Source organism: Oncorhynchus tshawytscha, linkage group LG03, assembly GCF_018296145.1.
Source record: "Oncorhynchus tshawytscha isolate Ot180627B linkage group LG03, Otsh_v2.0, whole genome shotgun sequence".
NCBI lineage: Eukaryota > Metazoa > Chordata > Actinopteri > Salmoniformes > Salmonidae > Oncorhynchus > Oncorhynchus tshawytscha.
Genome location: NC_056431.1, coordinates 56,955,610 through 56,972,782, shown reverse-complemented (window position 1 = coordinate 56,972,782; position 17,173 = coordinate 56,955,610).

Below are 17,173 nucleotides of genomic sequence, written 5' to 3'. Positions count from 1 at the left end.
AACCACCTGATTACATTGCACTCCACGAGGAGACTGCCTGTTACACGAATGCAGTAAGAAGCCAAGTTAAGTTGCTAGCTAGCATTAAACTTATCTTATAAAAAACAATCAGTCAATCATTTTCACTAGTTAACGACATGGTTGATGATATTACTAGTTTTCTAGTGTGTCCAGGCTCGTAAGCATTCATTCAAACAGCACTTTAGTGCGTTTTGCCAGCAGCTCGTCGCTGTGCTTCCAGCATTGAGCTGTTTATGACTTCAAGCCTATCAACTCCTGAGATTAGGCTGGTGTAACCAATGTGAAATGGCTAGCTAGTTAGCGGGGTGCGCGCTAATAGCGTTTCAAACGTCACTCTCTCTGAGACTTGGAGTGGTTCTTCCCTTTACTCTGCAAGGGCAGCGGCTTCTGTGGAGCGATGGGTAACGCTGCTTTGAGGGTGGCTGTTGTCGATGTGTTCCTGGTTCGAGCCCATTTAGGGAGAGGGACGGAAGCTATACTGTTACACTGGCAATACTAAAGTGCCTTTAAGAACATCCAATAGTCAAAGGTATATGAAATACAAATCGTATAGAGAGAAATAGTCCTATAATTCCTATAATAACTACAACCTAAAACTTCTTACCTGGGAATATTGAAGACTCCTGTTAAAAGGAACCACCAGCTTTCATATGTTCTCATGTTCTGAGCAAGGAACTTAAATGTTAGCTTTTTTACATGGCACATATTGCACTTTTACTTTCTTCTCCAACACTTTTTGCATTATTTAAACCAAATTGAACATGTTTCATTTTATTTGAGGCTAAATTGATTTTATTGATGTATTATATTAAGTTAAAATAAGTTCAGTATTGTTGTAATTGTCATTATTACAATTTTTTTTAAATTAAATCATCCGATTAATCGGTATTGTTTTTTTTGGTCCTCCAATAATTGGTATTGGCGTTGAAAAATCATAATCGGCCGACCTCTACAAGAGGGCATTCTGTCCTTTGCATATGTCAAAGTAGTGCTGGAGTGGTCCCAACAGCTTTCTTCTGCCTCTTACAGCATGCTGCAAACAGCCCTTCTTCTTGTCCAAAACTATGGTCCTCTCGCTCTTCCTCATCAACAAGAGGCACAGCTTGCTCAGTCCCTGTAGCATCTTGCAGAATCAGTTCTGGCAAAACATGTAAAAGCATAGCAGAAACAAAAAGGCCAGTATTAGAGTATTGGTGATGCAGTGGGTTACACTGAAAAAGTATTATTGTTGCAGTCAATTGGATTAAATGATGAGAAAAAGTTACTTTAAACTCAATATTTAGATTTCACTCTTTGTGCCACCTCCTCCTTGACCAGCACATGGTGCTCCACCCACATCAGAGAAAAAGCCAGATCCAAGGCAGCTGCTTTGAGGTAGACTGGATCTGAAAAGGGGGCAGTGATTCCATCTTGAGTTCTGGCCATTTTCACATGGAAGATTCCAATAAATATTTTGTTCAGGGATGCCTGGAAACCTCTGACCAGGCCGCTCAGGAAATGGACTTGAGGCTTCCGCTGCTCCAGGTGGTGAAATCATGGACAGGACCGAGGGAACAACAGAACTGATTGTGACTATCTTCTCCCCTGTGTCATATCTGTTGCTTCTCCAAATGGCTTCAGGATGTCCACCAACTCCTTCAACTTATTCCACTCCCATACTGTGAACAACAACTTCTTGTGCCCAACAACTCCTTGTGCCTAGCCTTTTCTAAAACATGACTGATCTTTAGATCGTCATATTGGATAACTGCCTTCACTTGTCTGTTGAGTTCCATCTTGTGTTAACAGCAGCAGGGATGCCTCTTTCCCCAAATTCAGCATCAAACACATGAATGTTGTGCTTGTATGTAGCAGTGAGCTGATTTTTGATAACTTTGAAAGAGGAGTCATCACTTTTGTTTCTTTCAAACCATCTCCCATCATCAGCTGGAGAGTGTGGGCAAAACACTGCAAGCGCTGTTTTTTTTGCAATAGCAGCATCCACTATTTGCTGGTCTTCCAGGGTTAGGTCATTCCAGAGCTCTGGGTCATCAAGGTGATCTTCGTCATGTACTTCATCTTCTTGTTCAATGGGGAAACACACCATGAATGCTTTTCTCATGTTGGCAGCATTGTCACTAATGATATTGTGAAATGTATCTTCAATGCTGTACTCACCACATATGGGCTCAAATTGCTCACAGATTCCTTCGGCCGTGTGTGGGCCTTTGAAGCGGTCAAAGGCCAAGAGATTGGACTTGAGCTATATTCTCTCTCCATCTTTCTCCATACAGTGCACAGTGACACCAAGGAACCCCCTCATCTTCCGGTCGGACCAAATGTCCACTGTGACTGAAACCTGGTCTGTGTTGCTCAACTGAGTTTTCAGTTTTGAACATCTCTCTGTAGCGAGGTTCTCTACTTTTGATGTCCATGTTCTTTTTTATTTATTTCACCTTTATTTAACCAGGTAGGCTAGTTAAGAACAAGTTCTCATTTGCAACTGCGACCTGGCCAATATAAAGCAAAGCAGTTCGACACATACAACAACACAGGGTTACACATGGAATAAACAAACATACAATCAAAAATACAGAAGAAAAATCTATATACAGTATGTGCAAATGAGGTAGGATAAGATAGGTAAGGCAATAAATAGGCCGTGGTGGCGAAGTAATTACAATAGAGCGATTAAACAATGGAATGGTAGAATGTGCAGAAGATTAATGTGCAAGTAGAGATACTGCGGTGCAAAGGAGCAAGATAAATAAATAAATACAGTATGGGGGTGAGGTAGATTGGATGGGCTATTTACAGGTGCAGTGATCTCTGAGCTGCTCTGACAGCTGGTGCTTAAAGCTAGTGAGGGAGGTAAGAGTCTCCAGCTTTAGTGATTTTTGCAGTTCGTTCCAGTCATTGGCAGCAGAGAACTGGAAGGAGAGGCGGCTAAAGGAAGAATTGGCTTTGGGGGTGACCAGTGAGATATACCTGCTGGAATGCGTGCTACGGGTGGGTGCTGCTATGGTGACCAGTGAGCTGATAAGGGGGGCTTTACCTAGCAGAGACTTGTAGATGACCTGGAGCCAGTGGGTTTGGCGACGAGTATGAAGCGAGGGCCAGCCAACGAGAGCGTACAACGAGAGCGTTCTACGACACACTGGGCTGTACTCACTGTCAACCACTGACAGAAAGTGACGAAAACTCTTGTTTTCCACAATTGACAGAGGCAAGTTGCAATCGATAACCAGGTCGGACAGTATTGCATTGTTGATAGCTTTCTGCTGTGGATGATTCATTCTGTACTGCCCTACACGGTTCTCCATGAACTGTCAGATTGGAGACTGTTGTGGTTCACTTGTGCCACTGTTGTTCATCTGGTATTGTTCAAATCTGTAAGCATATAAAATAAATATTGAGCGGGGTAGTAGCACAATCTTTCCTGGTCTCAATCTTGGGTGCAATGATCACGTTCCCGCACTGGCTGACTGCGTGAAGGCGCATTGATTTAATGTTATGTTAGCCTACATGCTATAGTAGCAAAGTTATATATAACTGTCGGCTATATTAGCCACGACTTACCGTTCTTTGTGCAGCTTCAAATGTCGAACAAAGTTGGAAGTTGTTGGGCCTCCATGTGTAATTTTCTTCTCACATGTTCTGCAAGTTGCAATCTGCCTTTTGTTGACTACAGCGTAGTCTGTATATACAAAAATAATAATTTGGGGTATCATCTCTCCAAGGGCTCAATCTGAATTCACCCGCCGACATTCCTCTGCATAGCCACACACAACTTTTTCTCAGCTGGTACAATTTAATTGGCTGCTGTCCGATTCAAACTCTAATCCATTAAATGAAGAGTTGATGCGCTGTACACTTTATTTAATAGCATCATTTTTATATATTTGGGCTTGGGGAGGGTTATCAAGTCAGGTCGAGTCATAAGGCTCAAGTCCAAGTCAAGTCACAAGTCATTGGTGTCAAAGTCGAGTTGCAAGTCATCATATTTGTGACTCGATTCCAAGTCATGTGACTCGAGTCCACACCTCTGGAAATCTGTCTGATTAAGATCCTAATGAGTTGGTGCTTGTAGAAGGGTGTCATGGGAGAGACGCCAGGTGTTTTTTGCTGGTTCACCTCCACAGTCAATGATGAGGGGCCAATGTGTTTTTCTACAGAGTACATAATGTACATGCTTTTAGTATGTTTGGTGAATAACCAATCCTCCTTACTTTCATTTCTCTGACTGAAATTCTGGGACTCATCTCGAACATCCCTGTTTATTTATTCATATGGATCACATCAAAATAGATTGAAGTTCAGAATATCTAAAAGACCACATCAGTATGACTCATTTTTGTTATGAAAGGCACAGTACAGGTTAGAATATGACGTGTGTTTGCATTGTGGGAACATTGCTCCCAGTTAGAAGAGGAATCTATGAAGCGCATATACACAGATGGCTAGCCATCCACTGACCCTGTGGGAGAGCTCTTGGCACCACACAGAGATGCTGGTAATGCAGGAGATTACATGTTGTTAAATAGTGGAATGAGTCTGATTATATGGAAAGAGTCACTGATCCCTCATGGAGGCCTTATGGCTAGCTGGTGCACATCCTTCTGTCTTTCTGCTCTCAGGCCTGGGCTATAGGCTTTAACTTACATTGACATTAGTTGGTCATGCTGCGCTTTATTCACTGATGTCTGGCGCACACACACTGCCTTGCATTTAAACTTTGGATGTGATATCGGCTGATCTTGTAACAGCAATATTGATCCCTAAGTCTTGAATAAGCCTCAATTCAGCTACCATACCAATACATTCACAGATTTCACAACACACTGTGTGCCCTCAGGCCCCTACTCCACCACTACCACATATCTACAGTACTAAATCCATGTGTATGTATAGTGCGTGTGTATGCGTGTCTGCCAATGTTTGTGTTGCTTCACAGTCTCCGCTGTTCCATAAGGTGTATTTTTCTGTTTTATAAATCTAATTTTACTGCTTGCATCAGTTACTTGATGTGGAATAGAGTTCTATGTAGTCATGGCTCTATGTAGTACTGTGTGCCTCCCATCTCTGTGAAGAGACCTGTTGTGGCATGTCTTGTGGGGTATGCATGGGTGTCTGAGCTGTGTGCCAGTAGTTCAGACAGACAGCTCGGTGCATTCAACATGTCAATACCTCTCATAAATAAAAGTAGTGAAGAAGTCAATCTCTCCTCCACTTAGAGCCAGGAGAGATTTAAATGCATATTATTAATATTAGCTCTCTGTGTACAGCCAAGGGCCAGCCGTGCTGCCCTGTTCTGAGCCAATTGCAATTTTCCTGTCCTTTTTTGTGGCACCTAACCACAAGACTAAACAGTAGTCAAGGTGCGACAAATCTAGGGCCTGTGGGACCTGCCTTGTTGATACCCTGCTAGATACCCTGATACCCTGCTAAAGTCCCCCCTTATCTCAGCTCGCTGGTCACCATAGGATCACCCACCTGTAGCACGCGCTCCAGCAGGTGTATCTCTCTGGTCACCCCCAAAACCAATTCTTTCTTTGGCCGCCTCTCCTTCCAGTTCTCTGCTGCCAATGACTGGAACGAACTACAAAAATCTCTGAAACTGGAAACACTTATCTCCCTCACTAGCTTTAAGCACCAACTGTCAGAGCAGCTCACAGATTACTGCACCTGTACATAGCCCACCTATAATTTAGCCCAAACAACTACCTCTTTCCCTACTGTATTTATTTTATTTATTTATTTTGCTCCTTTGCACCCCATTATTTTTATTTCTACTTTGCACATTCTTCCACTGCAAATCTACCATTCCAGTGTTTTACTTGCTATATTGTATTTACTTTGCCACCATGGCCTTTTTTTGCCTTTACCTCCCTTATCTCACCTCATTTGCTCACATCGTATATAGACTTGTTTATACTGTATTATTGATTGTATGTTTGTTTTACTCCATGTGTAACTCTGTGTCGTTGTATGTGTCGAACTGCTTTGCTTTATCTTGGCCAGGTCGCAAATGTAAATGAGAACTTGTTCTCAATTTGCCTACCTGGTTAAATAAAGGTGAAATAAATAAATGCAATAAATAAATAGTGTTGTTAAGAAGGCAGAGCATCGCTTTATTATAGACAGACTTCTCATCTAACAGGCTGACCACACCGCTCGCGTAGCAAAATACATTTAGAAATCTATGTTATTGGTTTACAGTTGCAGTTCCCTATAAGCATGCTGAAATGTTGTCAACTTGTTTACTGTAAAATAGCATTGTATCTGGTCAAACACACATTTTTTCCAAAAGTTTACTAAGGGTTGGTAACAGGCTGATTGGTCAGCTATTTGAGCCAGTAAAGGGGGCTTTACTATTCTTGTGTAGCGGAATGACTTTAGCTTCCCTCCAGGCCTGAGGGAACACACTCTCTAGTAGGCTTCAATTGAAGATGTGGCAAATAGGAGTGGCAATATCGTCTGCTATTATCCTCAGTAATTTTCCATCCAGATTGTCATACCCCAGTGGCTTGTCATTGTTGATAGCCAACAATAATTTTTTCACCTCTTCCACACTGACTTTATGGAATTCAAAAGTACAATTCTTGTCTTTGATAATTGGCTCTGATATACTTGGATGTGTAGTGTCAGCGTTTGTTGCCTGCATGTCATCCCTAAGTTTGCTTATCTTGCCAATGAAAAAGTCATTAAAGTAGTTTATCATTGGGCTTTGGAATGAATGAGCCATCTGATTCAATGAATGAAGGAGCCGAGTTGGCTTTTTTCCCCCCATAATTTCATTTAAGGTGCCCCAAAGCTTTTTACTATCATTCTGTATATAAATACTATCATTATTTTTTACTATCATTCTTTCTTTGTTTCATAGTGTAGTTTTTTTCTTTTCATTTAGTTCAGTCACATGATTTCTTAATTTGCAGCACATTTGCCAATCAGTTGGGCTGCCAGACTTAATTGCCATTTGTTCGGTAAAGTTCATATTTATATCCAACAATCTTAGTTTACATTGGCGCGTTACGTTCAGTAATGTTTTGCTTCCAAAACATCCGTTGATTTTGCAGAGAGCCACATCAATTTACAGAAATACTCATCACAATAACTGTTGATGACAATACAAGTGTTATGCATGGAATTAAAGATATACTTCTCCTTATTAATGCAACCGCTGTGTCAGATTTCAAAAAAGCTTTCCAGCGAAAGCACACCATGGAATAATCTGAGTACAGCACTCAGAGATCAAAACAAGCCATTATTGATACCCACCATGTTGTGGAGTCAACAGAAGTCAGAAATAGCATTATAAATATTCACTTACCTTTGATGATCTTCATCGGAATGCACTCCCAGTTCCACAATAAATGTTGGTTTTGTTCGATAAAGTCCATCATTTATGTCCAAATACCTCCATTTTGTTTGCGTGGTTAGTTCACAAATCCAAATTCACAAGGCGTGAGCACTAGGTCCAGATAAAAAGTCAAAACAGTTCCATTACAGTTCGTAGAAACATGTCAAACGATGTATAGAATCAATCTTTAGGATGTTTTTATCATAAATCTTCAATAATATTCCAATTCCGTTGTCTTTAGAAATGAACGGGAACGCAGCTCGCTCTCACGGCCGCGCACGTGATTTAGCTCATGGCATTCTGCCAGACCCCTTAGTCAAACAGCTCTTATTCGCTCCCCCTTCACAGTAGAAGCCTGAAACAAGGTTCTAAAGACTGTTGACATCTAGTGGAAGCCTTAGGAAGTGCAATCGGACCAAATTTACACTGTATCTTGGATAGGCAAAGACTTAATCCTACAAACCTCAGATTTCCCACTTCCTGGTTGGATTTTTTCTCCGGTTTTTGCCTGCCATATGATTTCTGTTATACCCACAGACATCATTCAAACAGTTTTAGAAACTTCAGAGTGTTTTCTATCCAAATAATAATTTGCATATCTTAGCTTTTGGGACTGAGTAGCAGTCAGTTTACTCTGGGCACCTTATTCATCCAAGCTACTCAATACTTCCCCCCCAGCCATAAGAAGTTAAAGTCGCAGCTGAACATTTGTCTCACTTAATGATTATACTTGATTGAGCAAAGACCACCTATATTAAATCAAATCAAATCAAATTTTATTTGTCACATACACATGGTTAGCAGATGTTAATGCGAGTGTAGTGAAATGCTTGTGCTTCTAGTTCCGACAATGCAGTAATAACGAACAAGTAATCTAACTAACAATTCCAAAAAAACTACTGTCTTATACACAGTGTAAGGGGATAAAGAATATGTACATAAGGATATATGAATGAGTGATGGTACAGAGCAGCATAGGCAAGATACAGTAGATGATATCGAGTACAGTATATACATATGAGATGAGTATGTAAACCAAGTGGCATAGTTAAAGTGGCTAGTGATACATGTATTACATAAGGATGCAGTCGATGATATAGAGTACAGTATCTACGTATGCATATGAGATGAATAATGTAGGGTAAGTAACATTATATAAGGTAGCATTGTTTAAAGTGGCTAGTGATATATTTACATCATTTCCCATCAATTCCCATTATTAAAGTGGCTGGAGTAGAGTCAGTGTCATTGACAGTGTGTTGGCAGTAGCCACTCAATGTTAGTGGTGGCTGTTTAACAGTCTGATGGCCTTGAGATAGAAGCTGTTTTTCAGTCTCTCGGTCCCAGCTTTGATGCACCTGTACTGTATTAATGAACTTTGTCATTTTGTATCATTTAACACTCAAATATTTTAATTATTCTCCCAGATTTATTTGTGTAATTCTACATTTCTAATTAGCAACACATCTACTCCTTGTTAAAAAATGTCAGTGTAGAGTCCTGAACTATAATAATAAATAAGCCATATCACTCAGCATTTTGTGGCAGGGCAGGCACTTTGTTGATTCTTGATGTTCAGTTGTGGAAAGCGTTCCACAGGTATGCTGGCCCACAGTTGTGCCAAGTTGACTGGATGTCCTTTGGGCGGTGGACCATTCTTGATACAAATGGGGAAACTGAGCATGGAAAAACCCAGTTGCGTTGCAGTTCTTGACACATCGCCACAGTGTTCCCTCCAATATGTATTTGGAAGGCTTTTTTAGAGCATTTTTTTGTTGTTGTTTTAAATGTTTAGAAAACCCCAATATTACACCAAAAAAAGTTGCAAGCTGTCTAGTACATCTAGTCTCTAGACTAGGCTTGTGTGGGCCTGGCGTTTTGGACAATGATGTATATGAAACCTGGATTGCTATTTACAATGTATTGGCAGTTGAGGCTTTCAAGCCACCGGTCGGCCATACTGGCACTCCCCAGTAGGAGCAGTCCTCTTTAGGAATGAATGGAATTCTACAGTATTTCCAATAAATGTTTAGATGACAAAGTAACATGGATTTAAGTATTTTTTGTTTTTGTTGTGGTGGGGACAGTAACAATAGTAATCTCAAAAAAGTATATTTAATTTTTTGTTTAGCTCACATTTTTTCCAAGTATGCACTAAGACATCTGTAGTAGAATAAATGTGCCAGGGCCTCCTGGGTGGCGCAGTGCTAGCTGTGCCACCAGAGACTCTGGGTTCGCGCCCAGGCTCTGTCGCAGCCGGCCGCGCCCAGGAGGTCCATAGGCCGACGCACAATTAGCCTAGCGTCGTCTGGGTTAGGGAGGGTTTGTCTGGTAGGGATATCCCTGTCTCATCGCGCACTAGCGACTCCTGTGGCGGGCCGGGCGCAGTGCACACTAACCAGGTCTCCAGGTGCATGGTGTTTCCTCCGACACATTGGTGCTGACTTCCGGGTTGGATGCGCGCTGTGTTAAGAAGCAGTGCAGCTTGGTTGGGTTGTGTTTCGGAGGACGCATGGCTTTCGACTTTCGTCTCTCCCGAGCCCATACGGGGGTTGTAGCGATGAGACAAGATAGTAACTACTAACAATTGGATACCACGAAATTGGGGTTAAAAAAATAAAATAAAAAATGATAAATGTGCCAAAAACGAATGTAGAAAATAATTAGTTAATTTCTATACCTTTCAAAATATTTTTTTTTACGGGGGAGTGCCAACTTGTCAGCACGGTGGCTTCAACAAGCGCAGTTTGTTGATGTTCCCACTTGTCTGAATTTTCCTTGTTTTACTATCCTTGTGAGGACTTCTGGTGCCCACAAGGATAGTAAAACCAAACACACACACAGACTCATGTAAACTATTTTGTTTCCACTCTCAGATAGTGGATTGGTTCGTACAGATCTCTCTGACTGAAGCACATCCACAACAGGAAGATTTTGCACAGCGACATGAAAGCACAGGTATTAAACTGCTCTCATATTCAGTTAAAAGCCACATAAATATCAAAGCACAGATACAGCTTATAACAACTTGATCTACACTAATCATTGTTTTGTGTCTGTATTGCTTTCTAGAATATATTCCTTGCCAAGAGTGGGATGAATGCCAAGCTGGGAGACATTGGCATCGCAAGAATGTTAAACTAGTGAGTTACTATGATAGTGGCAGAAGACGCACAGCTAGAGAAGAGACTACTGGTATTTTCCCCATGACTTTTCTCCACGATTGTTGATTACAGAGAGCTGCAACATGGTTGAGAAATGCTATTAACATTTTACAGCCTGTACAACCATACAGTTATATTGTTATAAGGTGAGAAAAGAACATTGGTGTGCAAATAATGAGTCTGGATCACTATATCACTTTTATATATTTTTAGATTAAACTGTTGGCTAGTGAGTCCAAGTTTGTTTGATTGTGATTGGTTAGTACCATGGAGCTAGCCAGGACCTGTGTGGGAAGCCAAATTACCTTTATCCTGAGATCTGTGAGAATAGACCGTACAACAACAAAACATATGTACTGTATCATCCTCCCCTCTTTTTCTCTCTGTGTCTAGGCCTACAAAGTGAAAGCCAAAATGTCAGTGTTTTAGTGAAGTGAACTATGGAGGGTCTACCTGGCACACCCACATGTATGCTCTAGTTGGCTGGCCCTCGCTACATATTCGTCGCCAGATCCACTGGCTCCAGGTCATCTATAAGTCTATGCTAGGTAAAGCTCCGCCTTATCTCAGCTCACTGGTCACGATAACAACACCCACCCGTAGCACGCGCTCCAGCAGGTATATGTCACTGGTCATCCCCTAAGCCAACACCTACTTTGGCCGCCTTTCCTTCCAGTTCTCTGCTGCCAATGATTGGAACGAATTGCAAAAATCACTGAAGCTGGAGACCTATTTCCTTCACCAACTTTAAACATCAGCTATCTGAGCAACTAACTGATCGCTGCAGCTGTACATAGCCCACCTGTAAATAGCCCACCCAATCTACCTACCTCATCCCCATATTGTTTTTATTTCCTTTTCTGCTCTTTTGCACACCAGTATTTCTACTTGCACATCATCATCTGCTCATCTATCACTCCAGTGTTAATTTGCTAAATTGTAATTACTCCGCTACTATGGCCTATTTATTGCCTTACCTCCTCACGCCATTTGCACACACTGTATATAGACTTTTTCCCCCCTATTGTGTTATTGACTGTATGTTTGTTTATTCCATGTGTAACACTGTGTTCTTGCTTGTGTCGCATTGCTTTGCTTTATCTTGGTCAGGTCGCAGTTGTAAATGAGAACTTATTCTCTAATAGGCTACCTGGTTAAATAAAGGTGAAATAAAAATAAAATGTTATTCTGTTATATGTTTAGACAACCTAAAAAGTATACGCTGTGTGTCTAAGATCAGTAGGTGGTGATATTTTACCTGATTGTTGTGTGGGCAGGAGGGACTGTAGAGCATTAGCTAGCGGTCTGATCAATCAACTATTTGGCTGTGTGCTCAATTTTATACACCTGTCAGCAACGGGTATGGATGAAATAGCTGAATCCACTAATTTGAAGGGGTGTCCACATACTTACTGTATATATAGTGTACTTCTTTAACCCGTCTACTCCCCTTCATCTACACTAATTGAAGTGGATTTAACAAGTGACATCAATACGGGATCATAGCTTTCACTTGAATTCACCTGGTCAGTTTAAGTCATGGAAAGAGCAGGTGTTCCTAATGTTTTCTACACTCCGTGTACTGTACATTCCATCAATCATTGATTCAGCCATGTCGTCAAGGTATGTATTGATATTTATGTTGTGGCGTATACCATTTTATTGCAATACATTTGTCTCTCATTAACCATGTAATAATAACTGAAAACACAATATATTTTTATGACTAATTTTAGGCTCTTTGAGTTTGACACCAATCGTTTGGATGGGCTCCTGTTACTTCATCTATCTCAGAAATGAACTGTGCTTTCATTTGGTAATTTTGCACAAATGCTAAACATTTGATTCAACATGGCCAGAATATTCCATTGAAAGAAGTGTAACATTGCCATAAAATCGAAATAACCCTCAAATAATTGCGGGCCGTTGAAATACGACACTCATGGTATTTGGCTCCAGGTAGACAATTGTTTGTTTGTTTGTAAGTAAGTCATACCCCTTGCCTTATTCCACATTTTGTTTTTACAGCCTGAATTCAAAATGTATTAAATATTTTTTTTTTCACACAACTACCCCATATTGACAAAGTTAAAACTTGTTTTTTTTTTCAATTGTAGCAAATTTAAATGAAATACAGAGACGTCTAATCTACATACTGTAAGTATTCACACCCCTGAGTCAATACACGTTAGTATATTGTGAGTCTTTCGTGGTAAGTCTAAGAGATTTGCACACCTGGATTGTACAATATTTGCACATGATTCTTTTTGAAATTATTCAATCTCTGTCAAGTTGGTTGTTGCTTATTTCTTGACAGCCATTTTCAAGTCTTGCCATAGATCTTTACGGTGGTTTAAGTCAAAACTGTAACCAGTCCAATCAGGAACATTCAATGTAATCTTGAAAAGCATCTCCAGTGTATATTTGGCCTTGTGTTTTAGGTTATTGTCCTGCTGAAAGGTGAATTTATATCCCAGTATCTGTTGGAAAACAGACTAAACAAGGTTCTCCTCAAGGATTTTGACTGTGCTTAGCTCTATTCCGTTTATTTTTATCTTTAAAAAAACTCTGTATTCCTTGCTGATGACAAGTATACGAAAAGTGGTACTCAGTGATGTTGTGTTTGCCCCAAACATAACACTTTGTATTCAGGACATTAAGTTAATTTCTTTGCCACATGTTTTGCAGTTTTACTTTAGTGCCTTATAGCAAACACCATGCATGTTTTGGAATATTTTTATTCTGTACAGGCTTCATTTTCACGCTGTAATTTACAGTAGGTTATTATTGTGGAGTAACTACAATGTTGTTGATCCATCCTCAGTTTTCTCCTATCAAAGCCATTAAACTCTGTTTTAAAGTGACCATTGGCCTCAGTGAAATCCCTGAGCGATTTCCTTCCTTCCTTCCTGTATCTTTGTGGCGACTGGGTGTATTGACACACCATCTAAAGAGTAATTATTAACTTTACCATGCTCAAATGGATATTCAATGTCTACTTTTCAAATGTTTTACCCATCCACCAATAGTTGCCTTTCTTTGCAAGGCATTTAGAAAAACATATTTTCACTGACATTACGGGGTATTGTATGTAGGCAAGCGACACAATCTCAATTTAATCTATCTTTAATTCAGGCTGTAACAACAAAATGTGGAAAAGGTCCATACTTTCTGAATGCACTGTATCTCTGGTATTTCTCTCTGTTTCCTCCTCTGATAGGTAGACTCAGTGATATGAGCTCATCATAAACAGTGAGGTGACTTTCTTCTTACAGAAATTAACATTCAAATATTTTCTGGTTGAAAGAGTTAAACAAAACTTGCACAAGCCAAATGTGCTAACTCCTCACACTTTGCAGAAGTCTTGTGACTTCTTGTTAAGAACAGATATAATTAGCTTGCGTGTGGGTGTGTGTTCACTTCAGGGTATTGTGCTGTTTCCTCACTCTGTTCTGGATGTTTCTAGGTGATTGAGGAGTTCAGCCACATGTTGCACAGAGAGAGCTGCTGTAGGCCCACAGGCTAGAGTGGGGGCCGCTCCAGCCCAGACCCCAGATACACATATTAGGGACATAACGCTAAAAGATCTGTGTTAAAACCTCCCCTTATCAGAACCATTAGCTTTTATCTGCTTAGTTTCAGCCACACATTACCCAACATCTAGTTTCCTTCTTGCATTCAGTAGGCTTGGCTTCACAGTAGCTGTGGGGAAATGTTGACAGTAGCACCACCTGGTGGTCAGTATCATAGCTTGCTCTCCATTATCTCAAATCAAAATAAAATAAAATTTATTTATATAGCCCTTCGTACATCAGCTGATATCTCAAAGTGCTGTACAGGAACCCAGCCTAAAACCCCAAACAGCAAGCAATGCAGGTGTAGAAGCACAGTGGCTAGGAAAAACTCCCTAGAAAGGCCAAAACCTAGGAAGAAACCTAGAGAGGAACCAGGCTATGTGGGGTGGCCAGTCCTCTTCTGGCTGTGCCGGGTGGAGATTATAACAGAACATGGCCAAGATATTCAAATGTTCATAAATGACCAGCATGGTCGAATAATAATAAGGCAGAACAGTTGAAACTGGAGCAGCAGCACGGTCAGGTGGACTGGGGACAGCAAGGAGTCATCATGTCAGGTAGTCCTGGGGCATGGCCGTAGGGCTCAGGTCCTCCGAGAGAGAGAAAGAAAGAGAGAATTAGAGAGAGCATATGTGGGGTGGCCAGTCCCCTTCTGGCTGTGCCGGGTGGAGATTATAACAGAACATGGCCAAGATGTTCAAATGTTCATAAATGACCAGCATGGTCGAATAATAATAAGGCAGAACAGTTGAAACTGGAGCAGCAGCACGGCCAGGTGGACTGGGGACAGCAAGGAGTCATCATGTCAGGTAGTCCTGGGGCATGGTCCTAGGGCTCAGGTCCTCCGAGAGAGAGAAAGAAAGAGAGAAGGAGAGAATTAGAGAACACACACTTAGATTCACACAGGACACCGAATAGGACAGGAGAAGTACTCCAGATATAACAAACTGACCCTAGCCCACCGAAACATAAACTACTGCAGCATAAATACTGGAGGCTGAGACAGGAGGGGTCAGGACACACTGTGGCCCCATCCGAGGACACCCCCAGACAGGGCCAAACAGGAAGGATATAACCCCACCCACTTTGCCAAAGTACAGCCCCCACACCACTAGAGGGATATCTTCAACCACCAACTTACCATCCTGAGACAAGGCTGAGTATAGCCCACAAAGATCTCCGCCATGGCACAACCCAAAGGGGGGCGCCAACCCAGACAGGATGACCACATCAGTGAATCAACCCACTCAGGTGACGCACCCCTTCCAGGGACGGCATGAGAGAGCCCGAGTAAGCCAGTGACTCAGCCCCTGTAATAGGGTTAGAGGCAGAGAATCCCAGTGGATAGAGGGAAACCGGCCAGGCAGAGACAGCAAGGGCGGTTCGTTGCTCCAGAGCCTTTCCGTTCACCTTCCCACTCCTGGGCCAGACTACACTCAATCATATGACCCACTGAAGAGATGAGTCTTCAGTAAAGACTTAAAGGTTGAGACCGAGTTTGCATCTCTGACATGGGTAGGCAGACCATTCCATAAAAATTGAGCTCTATAGGAGAAAGCCCTGCCTCCAGCTGTTTGCTTAGAAATTCTAGGGACAATTAGGAGGCCTGCGTCTTGTGACCGTAGCGTACGTGTAGGTATGTACGGCAGGACCAAATCAGAGAGATGGGTAGGAGCAAGCCCATGTAATGCTTTGTAGGTTAGCAGTAAAACCTTGAAATCAGCCCTTGCTTTGACAGGAAGCCAGTGTAGAGAGGCTAGCACTGGAGTAATATGATCAAATTTTTTGGTTCTAGTCAGGATTCTAGCAGCCGTATTTAGCACTAACTGAAGTTTATTTAGTGCTTTATCCGGGTAGCCGGAAAGTAGAGCATTGCAGTAGTCTAACCTAGAAGTGACAAAAGCATGGATTAATTTTTCTGCATCATTTTTGGACAGAAAGTTTCTGATTTTTGCAATGTTACGTAGATGGAAAAAAGCTGTCCTTGAAATGGTCTTGATATGTTCTTCAAAAGAGAGATCAGGGTCCAGAGTAACGCCGAGGTCCTTCACAGTTTTATTTGAGACGACTGTACAACCATTAAGATTAATTGTCAGATTCAACAGAAGATCTCTTTGTTTCTTGGGACCTAGAACAAGCATCTCTGTTTTGTCCGAGTTTAAAAGTAGAAAGTTTGCAGCCATCCACTTCCTTATGTCTGAAACACATGCTTCTAGCAAGGGCAATTTTGGGGCTTCACCATGTTTCATTGAAATGTACAGCTGTGTGTCATCCGCATAGCAGTGAAAGTTAACATTATGTTTTCGAATAACATCCCCAAGAGGTAAAATATATAGTGAAAACAATAGTGGTCCCAAAACGGAACCTTGAGGAACACCGAAATTTACAGTTGATTTGTCAGAGGACAAACCATTTACAGAGACAAACTGATATCTTTCCGACAGATAAGATCTAAACCAGGCCAGAACTTGTCCGTGTAGACCAATTTGGGTTTCCAATCTCTCCAAAAGAATGTGGTGATTGATGGTATCAAAAGCAGCACTATGGTCTAAGAGCACGAGGACAGATGCAGAGCCTCGGTCCGATGCCATTAAAATGTAATTTACCACCTTCACAAGTGCCGTCTCAGTGCTATGATGGGGTCTAAAACCAGACTGAAGCATTTCATATACATTGTTTGTCTTCAGGAAGGCACTGAGTTGCTGTGCAACAGCCTTTTCTAAAATTTTTGAGAGGAATGGAAGATTCGATATAGGCCGATAGTTTTTTATATTTTCTGGGTCAAGGTTTGGCTTTTTCAAGAGAGGCTTTATTACTGCCACTTTTAGTGAGTTTGGTACACATCCGGTGGATAGAGAGCCGTTTATTATGTTCAACATAGGAGGGCCAAGTGCAGGAAGCAGCTCTTTCAGTAGTTTAGTTGGAATAGGGTCCAGTATGCAGCTTGAAGGTTTAGAGGCCATGATTATTTTCATCATTGTGTCAAGAGATATAGTACTAAAACACTTGAGCGTCTCTCTTGATCCTAGGTCCTGGCAGAGTTGTGCAGACTCAGGACAACTGAGCTTTGAAGG